Here is a 13988-nt window from a genome sequence, read left to right on the forward strand (position 1 = left end):
CAAATAAAGTACAAAGTAAAAACAAATTCAAGGGCCCAAAAAAACTGGGCTGAGCATTATCAGTTATCTGGTACAGGCTGGTTTCCATACAGAATTTCTCCTAGAGAGAAAAGAAAATGCACAAATTAGTCTTGAGAATCTCTCTACAGCACATATGGGGAGTTTCAGAAAGGCTTGATGAAGTCCCTCCAGACCAGAACCTTTCCTTTGGGTACTTCTACTGAAACTAGAAAATAAAATGGCTGGAGCCATCCTTCTCTCATTCCAGGTCTGCTCAGGTGGGCAACTTCCCTGGGCTGTTGCATACTTACTTGCTGGCTACTTACTTAGCTCAATGTGTGGAGCTGCCTCCTTCTTAAGCTGTTTCTTCATTGTGCAGGCTGGGTTTGACTTCCCAGTGCCGGCTCCTGTCTCCTGCCTCTATATATGCAGACAAATGTGCCTCCCCTTGGTTAGATAAGGGCCCTTTAGGCTGCTCTGGGCAGCACATTGTTAGAGACACCGCATGGAATTTCAAGAAGCAAACCACACCCTTCAAAACATAATCAAATTTCATCTTTGACCTGCCATGAAAAGGGAAGCATCATATACCTGCCACTCCTGGGTACTGATGAACAATGAATTGCATTTGAAAACTTTTATTCTAAGATTTCATCTCTGTCTCATTTCACAGGAGCTAGAGGGAGGCCTGTGTGTGCCAGTGGTTGAAAGGGGTGGAGAAAAAGGAATTGCTTTCCTTCAGGACGCCACCCCCCTTGGAGGGAAGCTGGTTTGGGCACTTGAACCAGGGCTGCATGTGCACTAGGACTCTGCTCCCCTGAGACGTAAGCTGAAACCAATTAACCCCAAGCCTGACAGTCCACAGATATTTTCCACATAGGTACGTGCAGCACCAATGCAATTATAGGCAGTCTCAGAGTATGCGTGAAAATGTCACCCAGTCCATCCCTTGGGATCGGAAGGACCCGCTGGCATCAGCCTGGTCAATCAGTGAGCCACAGGTGGACAACAAAGCCGCACAAACCCAGGACTCTGTTCCTGATGTCAAAGGGAAAAAGAAAAAACACCTGAGACTGACCAAAAAAAAAAAAAAAATCCGGAGCAAGCCAGGATTTCTCAATCTAGGAAGAGAGGAGCTGGGGAAAAAAAAAGGGGGGGCGGGGGGGCGTGGAATTTGCCTCAGACAAATATAGTTTAGTACGCCAGCTGGAGGCAAAGCTGGAAAGGAGAGGCATTGGAGTGGGGTGAGGAGAATGGGTGGGATACTGGAAGGAAGACCTTGCTGGCTTCAGGAAGTTTTCTGGTAGTTTTAAGGAAAATCTGCTTAAAAAACATACGCAATAAATGTGATAGAAAAAATTACGTTAGAATGGAAAAGAAAGAAAAGCAGCAATCAATTCATATCCATCTTCTAGCAAGAGGCTCTAGTGCCTACACAAAACAGCCATAGAGTCAGTAGAAGGAACTGTGGATCTTCTGTCCTCGACCCAAGATGAAGATCTCTTCATTCAAGGACTAAAAGTCATCTCATTACAACTTGACCTATCTCTTTGTCCTTGTTCTACAGCAGACAAGTTCCCTAAGGCAAAACTGCCTTAGATTGGGGCTCAATTTGTCCCCCTTCATGGGAAAGTAGAAGAAAAAAAGAAGAAATATGAAATCACGCATGAACTAACCTGTTGGAGGAAAAGGCCCTATTTTGGTTTAGGACTTCCAAAATAGGAATGCATTTTACAATGAGACTCTACCATAGTCCCCCCTATTGCCTTTACTCAGATATTCCTCCCAACGTACACACTCCACTCTTTCCTACTAGGTCCCCACTGTTCACTTATAGTAACTGACAACATTAATGGAATTCTTATTATGTATCAAACCCCATATTTAACACGTTATAAACAGGAATTAATCCTCGCAATAAATTTGTGAGGCAAGAACTGTAATCTTTATTTTGCATATTAGGAACCGGAGTCTGAGGGAGGTTAAGTAACTTGCCTAAAGACACACAGCAAGTTAGTGATAGAGCCAGGCTTTGAACACAAATTTGTTAGATGCAAGAGCCAGCACACCAACTACCATACCATAATGCCTCCATCTTACACACCTAAAACAATTCCGTTCCATTCAAATCTCTAGCTCGGAAATGATCTCTTTTATAAAATCCTATTAATGTAAATTCACTGAACATTCCACATTACCACGATAGCCAACTGATTTCTAAATAGATGTTAATATGTATCTGCATCATGTGTGCTCTTTATTTAAATCGGAGACTTTTCCTCCCATAGTCACCTCCCATCCATTCTCCAAGTATTCTTTTTCATGCTTTTGTTTTCCCTGAAACAACTGTCTGAAATTAACTCCTTCCAACCCTCCCTTTCTTTTTTTTTAAATAAATTTATTTATTTATTTATATTTATTTTTGGCTGTGCTGGGTCTTCGTTTCTGTGCGAGGGCTTTCTCCAGTTGCGGCGAGGGGGGGCCACTCTTCATCGCGGTGCGTGGGCCTTTCACCGTCGCGGCCTCTCCCGTTGCGAAGCACAGGCTCCAGACGCGCAGGCTCAGTAGTTGTGGCGCACGGGCTTAGTCGCTCCGCAGCATGTGGGATCTTCCCAGACCAGGGCTCAAACCCGTGTGCCCTGCCTTGGCAGGCAGATTCTTAACCACTGCGCCACCAGGGAAGCCACCAACCCTCCCTTTCTGTTGGAGGACGCAGGCAACAAAAAGTGCCCATCAAACTGAGAAAGCACCTCGAGACAGAAAAGCAAGGCAGGCAGCTCCATATAATCAATGGATCAGTTTATTATATGGTAACTTACTCACACGGTGGGATTGGGCAAATAATGATCCAGAAGCATTCGCTACTGTACTCCACACCACCGAAGGGCCATTGGGACAATTTTACAGTTAACCTAGGGTATGGGGGTAGGTGCTCGAAACAGGATGTGCATTCCTAAGTCAAGATTTATGAATGGGTAACAAGTCTTGTGGGAATACATCAGTGAAGGTTGTCATCATTGTTTGGGGACCAACAGAGCATCGGGGCCACCTGGTCCTAATGATTATTAAACAATATCTATTAACTACAAACCACTTGGTAACAGAGAAGTGATTCACGGCACAGCACAGTCCTGGGTTGGGTCAGGGGAAGGACAAGAGGAACTGTAAGGGCCAAGATGGCATCAGTTATGCTAACAGCCATATACCTTCCTTACCTGGAAAACTCATTATTGTTGTAGTTATTGCTATTGTTACAGCTTCCACTAAAATATCCCCCTGCGTTGGAGCATTCCCTGACTCCTCCAGGCAGCATTAGCTCTACATTCTGTCTGCTACCCAAACACTCCTTACTCTACTCTAGCCCTAACTCATTCTGAATATATTTATTGAAAATAACTACATACCAGGCAGAGGATGGGTGGTACAGATACAACACAAATAAGATAAGCACAGCCCCTTAGTGGGTTAATATTTGTGTGCTTTCTTCTCCCACTAAAATGTGAACGTCTCAATAGGGGCGATTATCTTATCTTTGTACACCTGGTGCTAACAAAGGCCAGATATATAGGAGGTGTTGCATACATATATTATCCCATTTTTTAATATGTTATGGCTGTCAGGCAATGAAGACAAATAACTAGGCTATGTCTGTTTATGTATCTATTTCCAAAATTGAGTCTTCATCTATCCTGAAAATATTCTTCCCTGTGATAACGCTGGAATGCACAGGAAGGATCCCCTTTGAGAAAGAAGGACTTATTACCCGTTTGGAGTGGGGATGCTGCTGGCCTCAGGCCTCACGTCAGGCCCCTTTCTCAGGCAGCCCACATCAAATGACTGATCTTTGTGGGAATGTAAAGATTCATCCCTCTCACCCCAACCAGGGACAGCTCTGAAGGTTGGCTAAGCCTTTATCCTGTGTCACAGCTCAACTTCGCCTGTGCAGACTGCTTCCTTCCCTTCCCTTAGTGTCTATCCCAAGATCACTTCCTAATAAACATACTGCCTCCATCTCGGAGTTGGCTTCCCGTCCTACTACTTTCTGTATCCGGAAATTAATGTGTCTGAAAAAGTGATCTGCACTCCTCTACTTCCTTAACACTCATTTTTCCACCATTTTGTGATCCACCCTAGAAATTACTTTCTCGTTAGCTAATTGAGATCATCATTGCCAAGTAGAGTCAGAACCCACGAACTCTTCAACTTTCTCCATATTTGAAAGGTGCTACCATTCCTCTTACAACTTTCTTCGGCTTCCATCACACTGTGCTCTTTGGGTCGTTCTGTTTGAATTGCTCTTTCTCTACTGCCTTCAATTGGGACTTTTCTTCCTCCTACTCCTTACATGTAGGCATTCCTTAGGTTCACTCCTTTCTCGTCTTCTAATTCTAAACAATCTGTCTGCAGTTTCAATGTAATAATACTGGGGACCCACTCAGCATTAGAGACATTCATGGGACAGGTTAGAGTAAAAAGAACAGCCTCTTAAGGGTAAAATAGACCTGGATTCCACGTCAAGCCAACTGAGAAACCATGGGTAAATTATTCTTTGTGTTCCATTTCTTTATCTGAACTGGGTACAATACCAGCCTCGTAAGGATGCTCCCCGTATTTTTTTTCCCCAAATGCACCAATGTTCTCTTTTACCTCCCTGTCTTTTCACATATTGTGCCTATGCTGCAACATTCTTGCTCTGCCCATCCTTCATCTAGCTAACTCCTACTCACCATTGATGTCTCACTTTAGATGGTCCTTCCTCCAAAAAGGCCTCTGTGATCCCAATATCTGAGTGAGGTATGTCTTCTATGACACCCTATAGTGTATTCTTCCCTTTCCCGTAGCACTATCCCATGGAATTGCTTTGGCTGTTTGTCTCTAATCCTCTCTGAGGGCCAGGACTTTGTCCTGTTCACTCTTGTATCCTCAGGGAGGACTCCAAGGCTGGCAGCATCCCTTCACAGCCCCAGCACCATTTCACCTTCCTGAGGATGAGTCTTGAGGGCTACTCTCTGTAGCCTCTTTCCCCGAGCTACAGCTGCCACTTTGTCTCTCTTCCCGGATATCCAGCTGGAAAGTCAACATTGCTGTATCCCAAACTATCCTCCTCTCTACTCAAACCATCTTGTTCTTACAATTTCCCTATATTTGCAGTTTCTGGGACTTGAAAACGGAAAGTTCTCATGGATTCCTCATCCTCCCTCTCATCAAACGATGCCGTGACTATAGCCTATCTGCACAAGGTCAGTTGTCCCTGTCTATTTCAGCTGTCACCTTCCTGCTTAGGCTGCCACCCCTCGACCTCAACAACCCCAACATCCTCCTGATCAATCTGATCTTTTCTCTTCCCCACTTAGAAACTTCCAAAGGCTCTCTACTGCCTACAGAGAAGAGGAGAAGGGGAAGACAGCACACATTAACTGAGTGCCATGTGGAGGATGTTTTGCCCACATTATCAAATTCAAATACAGAATAGACTTTTCATCTGACATTCAAGGTTCCCCACACCATGGTTCCAGCCTTCTTTCCACCTCATCATCTCTCCACCATGTAAACCCTTCATTCCAGCTGAATTTCATATTCTCTCCATCCTGAACACAACCTGGGCTTGCCTGACCCTGTGCCTTGGCTCCTACTGTTACCTCCACCCACACTTCTAGTATTGAAATCCTGTCCATTTTTCAAAACCTAACTCAAATGCCGCCCACCCCTTAAAGCCTTTCCTGATTCTCATGGGATGTGACCTCTTCTGCTCCTGAATCTTTGTGCTTTTTTTGGCTCATATTTTTTCTTTTACTAATTATTTGTTTATTCTCTAATTTCTGCCACTAAATTGTGAGCCTCATAAAGACAGCTGTACATTAATTTTATATCATTTACTGCACCTATCACATCATTAGTACTTAACAAGCATTTGAAATATTGAACTTCAGCTTGGATTTGACTTTATATATATATGTGATCTATAACAGTGCTTTTCAAACTGGGTCTCAATACATGATTGGATTATGAAATCAATTTAGTGCATCACAATCAGAATTTTTTTAAAAACATCTTTATTGAAGTATAATTGCCTTACAATGGTGTGTTAGCTTCTGTTTTGTAACAAAGTGAATCAGTTATACCTATACAATATGTTCCCATATCTCTTCCCTCTTGCATCTCCCTCCCTCCCACCCTCCCCATCTCACCCCTCTAGGTGGTCACAAAGCACCGAGCTGATCTCCCTGTGCTATGCAGCTGCTTCCCACTAGCTATCTATTTTACATTTGGTAGTGTATATATGTCCATGACACTCTCTCACCCTGTCACATCTCACCCCTCCCCCTCCCCATATCCTCAAGTCCATTCTCTAGTAGGTCTGTGTCTTTATTCCCGTCTTGCCACTAGGTTCTTCATGGCCTTTTTTTTTTTTTTTTTCACTTAGATTCCGTATATATGTGTTAGCATACTGTATTTGTTTTTCTCTTTCTGACTTACTTCACTCTGTATGACAGACTCTAACTCCATCCACCTCATTACAAATACCTCCATTTCATTTCTTTTTATGGCTGAGTAATATTCCATTGTATATATGTGCCACATCTTCTTTATCCATTCATCTGTCGATGGACATTTAGGTTGCTTCCATGTCCTGGCTATTGTAAATAGAGCTGCAATGAACATTTTGGTACATGACTCTTTTTGAACTATGGTTTTCTCAGGGTATATGCCCAGTAGTGGGATTGCTGGGTCGTATGGTAGTTCTATTTGTAGTTTTTTAAGGAACCTCCATACTGTTCTCCATAGTGGCTGTATCAATACAATCAGAATTTTTAAAAAATGGAATAGGAAATATCAGAGACTGTCACAAGTACTAAGGTAGGTATTATTTTGTGAAACTTTATTTTAATAATGTGTGTGTATGTATACTGGGTTGATGTAAAATTTCTTTCTTTCTGTAGTAGTCTAAAAAAGGTGGAAAAACACCACTGTAATACATATGCATTATTTCAGTCAGCTGATTACAAGCTCCTTCATGAGAGAACAGACCTGGCAAACTCCACCCTTGCAATCTGTGAGAGCCAACCCTCCACACTGAGCCCCGCTCATTCCAGGGAGCTGCCCTAGGGATTAAAAGACTCAAGGCAAGGAGCAAGTTCCTGTCTTTAAGAGAGTTTCTCTTCTATTAAGAGCAAAAAAAAAACCAGGAAGAAACTCTACAGATACTTAAGAAAGCAGCTGAAGAGCCACAGAATAGGCTTTGAACTTAGAGCCAAATAACTACTTAGAGTTCTTGCTCTGCTATTTATTAGCTGTGTGTTGTTGGATAAATTGCTTGATTTCTCTGAGCTTCAGTTTAGCCAACTAGAAGAATATACCATACCTCACATACTCGTATTAAAAGTAAGTGATACAGCCACCTAGAGGGGTGGGATAGGGAGGGTGGGAGGGAGACGCAAGAGGGAGGGGATATGGGGATATATGTATACGTATAGCTGACTCACTGTTATACAGCAGAAACTAACACACCATTGTAAAGCAATTATACTCCAATAAAGATGTTTAAACAAATAAATAAACATTTTAAAATAATATGTGATACATATATACAAGATTATTTCGTAAGCTATATAAATGTTCAAAAGTTTTAAGTAAAAACCTCCATGTGTCATTTAGTAAACAAGTGAAAATTGATATAGTATAAATTATACAGCTAAATGTGCATTAGACATGATTTTCTTTTTTTTTTTTGACTGCACTGGGTCTTCATTGCTGCGCGCAGGCTTTCTCTAGTTGCAGCGAGTGGGGGCTACTCTTCGTTGCGGTGTGCGGGGTTCTCATTGTGGTGGCTTCTCTTGTTGCAGAGCACGGGCTCTAGGAGCGCAGGCTTCAGTAGCTGTGGCTCGGCTCGTGGGCTCTAGAGCGCAGGCTCAGTAGTTGTGGCGCTCGAGTTTAATTGCTCCACAGCATGTGGGATCTTCCCAGACCAGGGATCGAACCCTCCTGCATTGGCAGGAGGATTCTCAACCACTGCGCCACCAGGTAAGTCCTATGAATTTTTTTTTTTTTTTTTTTTTGCCACTCCTCACAGCTTGCGGGATATTAGTTCCCTGACTAGGGATCAAACCCGGGCCTGGTAGTGAGAGTGCTGAGTCCTAACCACTGGATCGCAGGGAATTCCTTTGTTTTGTTTTTTGACTACTAGTGATAGAAACCCAATTCAGAATGATTGTGTTCAAAGCGAATTGAATCACTCACGTAACCCAGTGGTACAGCTAGCTTTGGGCAGGGCTTCACCTGGGGACTCAGATAATATCAACCAAGCTGCTGTCCACTTGTCTCTTTCTTTCTACCTCCCTCTCACTCTGGGCTCTACTTCAGTCCCAGGGTGGTGTTATTCTCAGATAGGTTCCGCCTGCATGGTGGGATGATGGCCACCATCTGCTCTGGGCTTGATGGAATCCTCCCCACTAGCAGGCAGAGTATCTTTTCCCCTATTGTTGCAGCAAAAATCTCAGGGCTCTGTCTGACACCTAGCTTGGGTTACGAGCCAAGTCGCAAACCAAAAATAGTGACCAGGGGTGCCTGGGACACAAGCTGACCCTTGGAGTTAGAGGGTGAGTCACCTGGACTGAAAAAGAGATTGGTGAGGAGTCTTCTCAAGAGGTGGGGTCAGAGATTCAGAATGACCAAGTTTCCAAAGCTGAATAGGGTTAGTTTAGAAAGACATCTTGGTCTCTTCTATTTAATGTCACCATACAACATTAGAAAAAGGACACACCAACACATATGTTTGTTCCATTTCATTTGATTGCATTCATTTCATACAGCATTGAGGATCTACTATTTGCCAGGTACTGTTTAGACACAGGAAAATAGCAGTGATCAAGACATACTAAGTTCCCGCTCAAGGAACTAACTTTCTGGGGACAGGGGGGCAAATAATGAACAAGTCAGTAAGCATATGTCAGGCAGTGATAAATTCTATTTAAAAAATAAATTTAAAGAGCAAGGTAAGGAGCAGCAAGAGCCAGACATGGGAGGGAAGGACTGTGTTAGAGGGGCTGGTTAGGGAAGACCTCACCTTGAAGGATAAATCTGACTGAAGTGAGAGAGCAAGTCACATGAATAGCTATCAGGAGGAGAACTTCCAGGCAGAGGGAAAAGCAAGTATAAAGACCCTGAGACAGGGCCAATGAGTTCCCCCTGAGCAATACATGTGCATTTAGCAACATACACATTTGCATGTGTGTGTGAACATATTAATCCTTTATTTTCCTACATTAGAACATTTGATAGTGTTATTATGAGAGTGATATTAAACGCAAAATCCATGGCGTCTTTCTAATATTGATTCAGCTAGGTAAGACATTTATGAATCTTGCAGAATATGCAGATGTGCCTGGAGTGAGAGCACCTTGAAGCAGGGGCTTCCTTTTTCCCACAGAATCTGAACCCAGGAGAAGCTTAGTGAATGGTGCAGGTGGAATAACGAGCCATGTGCCACAAGAAATATCAAGGCTGATGGTAGAGATCCTGGGTGACCCTGCCAAAGCTGGGTGGGGAGACCTTCTCTCCAGGAGTGTCCTCACCTCTGTCCTTTTGGTCTAATTGCTGTGGACGTGCCCGGCAGCACAAAGTGGCTCCTGAGGGTGGTTCCTACTGATGCTGGGTAAAGGTCCCCTTATTCAGAGTCAAAGACTAACGCAAAGTAAAAATTCCTCTGATCTTCAGCCTTAGCAAGGGTTATGTTGCCTAGAAGAGGAAAAGCTTGGGGTGGGGCATGTGTGCGGCAGGTGGAAGGGAGTGGAAGAAGTCAGAAGGCAAGAGACCTGCCCTCCCTAACTGGTTGGTAACAGTTCCCCTGAACTTGGAACCCCTATAACCTATCCCTACTAAGCACTGCTCTTCACCCAGAGATGCTCTTTTCCTTGAATTGCAGTGACTTCTGACATGTTTGACGTTAATTCTTTACTGTCCACAGTAGCTAGATTGGTCTACCTCTTCTTTATTGTCATAAAGATATGTCCTTTGTTATCTGCTTATATTAATTTTCAGAGTATGAATTCTTAGACCATGTTCATGAGCAATACATTCTAAGTTTAGTTCAGTGTCTACCTTAATTGCTCATTGCAAGCAGGCACTGATAAAGGCTTTTTGATGATGAATACGACTGCAATGATTACACTAGAAATCAAAGGCTACTCTCGTACTTGGGGATTCTGCTCCTCTGGAAATGCTAGCCCCCTCTCTTACAAATCTTCTCTCATAAATTGGTTTCAAGCTGAGCTTGCCTGAAACCTTCCAGTGTGATGATCAGGAGACCTGGGTTCTCCATTAAATTCACCAACAAATTCTATGTGACTCTATGTGCCTCCGTTTCACAATCTGCTAGTGCAAGACAAAAAAAAAAAAAAAAAGGCTCACAGGGCTTGAAGGTAGGGGACAGAGGTAAAATAAGAAAGTAGATGTGGAAGGACTTTAAAAGTAGGACATAAGGGTACTTCCCTGGTGGTCCAGTGGTTGAGACTCTGTGCTCCCAACGTGGGGGACCTGGGTTCGATCCCTGGTTGGGGAGCTGGATCCCACATGCTGCAACTAAAAGCCCACATGCCGCAACTTAAAAGATCCCGCATGCCGCAATGAAGATCCTGTGTGCCGCAACTAAGACCCAGTGCAAGCAAATAAATAAATAAATAAATAAAAATATTAAAAAAAAAAAAAAGTAGGACATAAGGATCCAGTCTCAAGTCTACACCTCCTTTCTTTCAGGGCCAGCCCTCTCAGAAACTCTTTCTTTCTCCCCACAGGCATAATTCTTCTTCCAGGAGCCTTAGGTTCTTTGTGTAAAGTATGAAGAACCGCTTGTGTATCATCTTTTGCAGAGATTCCTCCCAATGACTCCTTTTACCACATCTTTGCCACTTGCTTCTTCTTTACAGGCCTTCAAAGAGCTAGTTTTCTAAGCCTGGAGCTTCATTTATATTCCCATTCTGTTATTTCTAGGAGAAAAACTCAGAAGGAGGAGGTAAGATGCCTAGAGTGCCAAAGATTTCTCACTAGAGGGAAATGTGGTGAAGAATCAAATGGTGAGCCCCAGAAGTTTCAGAAGACAGAAAAGGAACAGGCAAAAATAAACTCCAGGTGAATGAAAGAGCTGAAGTTGTAAAACAAAACAAAACAAAACCTTCAAAATTATCTGAAAAAAAAAAAATAGAATATCCTCATGATCTAATTTCTTAAATCAAATTAAGAATAGAAAAAGTATGAAAAATGGACAATTTTGATAAAATTTACTATAACAAATATTAAAATCTCCTACATAAAAGACATCTCAAATGAGGTTAAAATACAAGTGACAGACAGGGAGATGGGGAGAAGGTATCTGCAACATACATGTATATCAGAAAAAGATGGGTATCTGTAAAGGACTCCTACAAACCAACAACAATAATAATAATAAAGAAGAAGAAGAAGAGAAACAACCCTATAAAAAAAATGGACAAAAGGTATGAATAGACAATTTCCAGAAGAAGAAATCCAAATAACCAATAATACATAGAAAAACCTACTCTACCTCTCTAGTAATCGGGGAAATGCAAAATAAACTGACAATGAGATTCATTTCACATCTACTGGATTAGTAATAACCTGAAAGTCTGACCATTTTAAGTGTTGGTGAGGATGTGGAGAAACTAGGACTCTCCTGTAAAACTGACACAATCACTTTGGAGAGCAACTTGACAATATATATTTACTGAGGTTGAAAATGCACATATCTTTTGACCCAGAAACTCTACAGCCTTACAGCAGAGTTTTTCAATCCATTAGTAGGTCATGAAATAAATTTATTGGGTCACATCCAGCATTTTACAAAAATGAAGTAGAATAGGAAATAGAGTGCATTTAGCAAAAATAGGTATTATTTTGTTAAACTTTTATTTCATATATGAACTGGGTCTTGATATAAAATGCATTTCTTATTGTGAGTTACACTTAAAAAGAAATAAAAACACTGTCTAAGAGAAACTCTCATTAATAAGGACAAGAAGGCATGTTTGAGGATGTTCCCTGTGACGTAGAGTTTGTAATAATGAAACATTGAAAACAAAGTACATGTCTATTAGCAGCAAATAGATAAACAAATTGGAGTGTATTCATGTGATGGAACACCACACAGAAGCTACAATTAATGAACTTGTTCTATATGGATGAATTTTGAAAACAAGTTTGAGGGGAAACAAAACAGAAAAATGTCACACTAAACCAATTATATGAATTTTTAAAACATATAAAAATACTATATCCTATATATATATATATATATATATATATATATATATACACCACAAGTAGTATATGGTACACATATTTTTTTAAAGTATTAAAAGTGGACTGGTATAAAAGGGATGCCTAAAGGAAGGAAGGGAAATGGAACTTGGGAGGAGAAAATAGGTATGATATTATTTATTCATTTTAGGTGGTGGACACATAGATGAATGTAATAATATTGTTCTTTTCCTTTAAAAAAACATTTTAAACACATAAGAAAAAATAAATGGAATTATAATGTTTTTAATCTTGCTCTGAGATGCAATAAAATAAAAACTGCATTAACCATTGGTTATTAAAACCCTTTGGGGAATTCCCTGGTGGTCCAGTGGTTAGGACTCTGTGCTTTCACTGCAGGGGGCATGGGTTCCATCCCTGGGTCTGGGAACTAAGAGCCTGCATGCCACAAGGTGTGGCCAAAACAAACAAAAAACTCTTTCATCCCGCGATTTTTTTTTCAGTGCATTAAGAAGAATAATCTGCCCCACATCAGCCTGTCAAACTCAATAAATTAGTATCTAGAGGTGGCAAATCACTATGTTTATTATCTGTACTAACAAAAGAGATTTATCTTTCCCTGAAGCTTCAGTCTTTGCTCTTCACACATGCTGTTCCCTCTTCTCAGAAAGCCCTTCCTCTATTGTCTGCCAGTCAATCTCCCAATCTGCCAGTCAATCTCCTCCATCATCTAGTTCAGACCTGACTTCTCTTCATGGTGAAGCCAGAGGCTGAGACCTATCTTTGGCTGTGGGTACAAGGCCACACACCTTCCCAGGCCTCTCCTAGATACTCTCGCAGTTTCCCTGCCCCCACAGGAAAGTCTGAGGTCGACACTGAATTGGATATCCTTGCGCAACAGGGATTAAGCAGTTTGAGACATCTCCTGGAGATTAACATCTAGAATGAAAGGGATGGGCCAGAGGCTAACCGTATTCACTGCATATGGTTTTCAACATATGAGCTCTATAAATATACATGCAGACAAAATTAAGTAGATGCCCTTCTCTTCTCTCCCTTCCCTTCATCAACTCCTGGGGATGAGCTTCTCCTCCTCTTCCTCAAAAAAGAAAGTCTTCATGGATGACCCCACAACCACCAGAATTTAGCAATTTACTACTCCTTCCTTTAACTTTCACTGTACCTTGAACATTTCTCTGTTATAGCATCTATCACATGAGAGCACAATTATTTTGGAATGTCGATTATCTCTACTAATCCTCTGAGTTTTTTGAAGGAAAGGCCTGCCTCATATTTGCCTCTATTTTCCTGGAACCTAGCAGAATGGCTGCAGAGCAGGCCCTCAATGTTTGCTGAATGAATAGCAAATGCTGATGATAGGTTTGGGGAGCTCAAACTGGTTCCCACTTATTGTACCACAAAACTGGAACCACTTAAAGATGGTCATCATTTGGGGGCAGTCTGATGGTTTCTCACTATCTCTTCTCCAGACCCTTGTAATAACCTTACTGGTATCCTTAACCTCCCGTCTTTTCCCACTCTTATACATCCTGGAGGACACTTCTCCAGGCTAATTTTTACAAAACATCCCTTTCATCTTGTCACTCCCTTGGGCAAAATGCATTATGATTCCCTAATACCTTTCAAATTAAATCCAAATCCCTAATCTTCACACATAAGTCTGCCCAAGCATCCTCCCTTGCTCTAGTATTCCAAAC

The sequence above is a fragment of the Balaenoptera musculus genome, chromosome 10, assembly GCF_009873245.2.
Source record: "Balaenoptera musculus isolate JJ_BM4_2016_0621 chromosome 10, mBalMus1.pri.v3, whole genome shotgun sequence".
In the NCBI taxonomy this organism is placed as follows: Eukaryota; Metazoa; Chordata; class Mammalia; order Artiodactyla; family Balaenopteridae; genus Balaenoptera; species Balaenoptera musculus.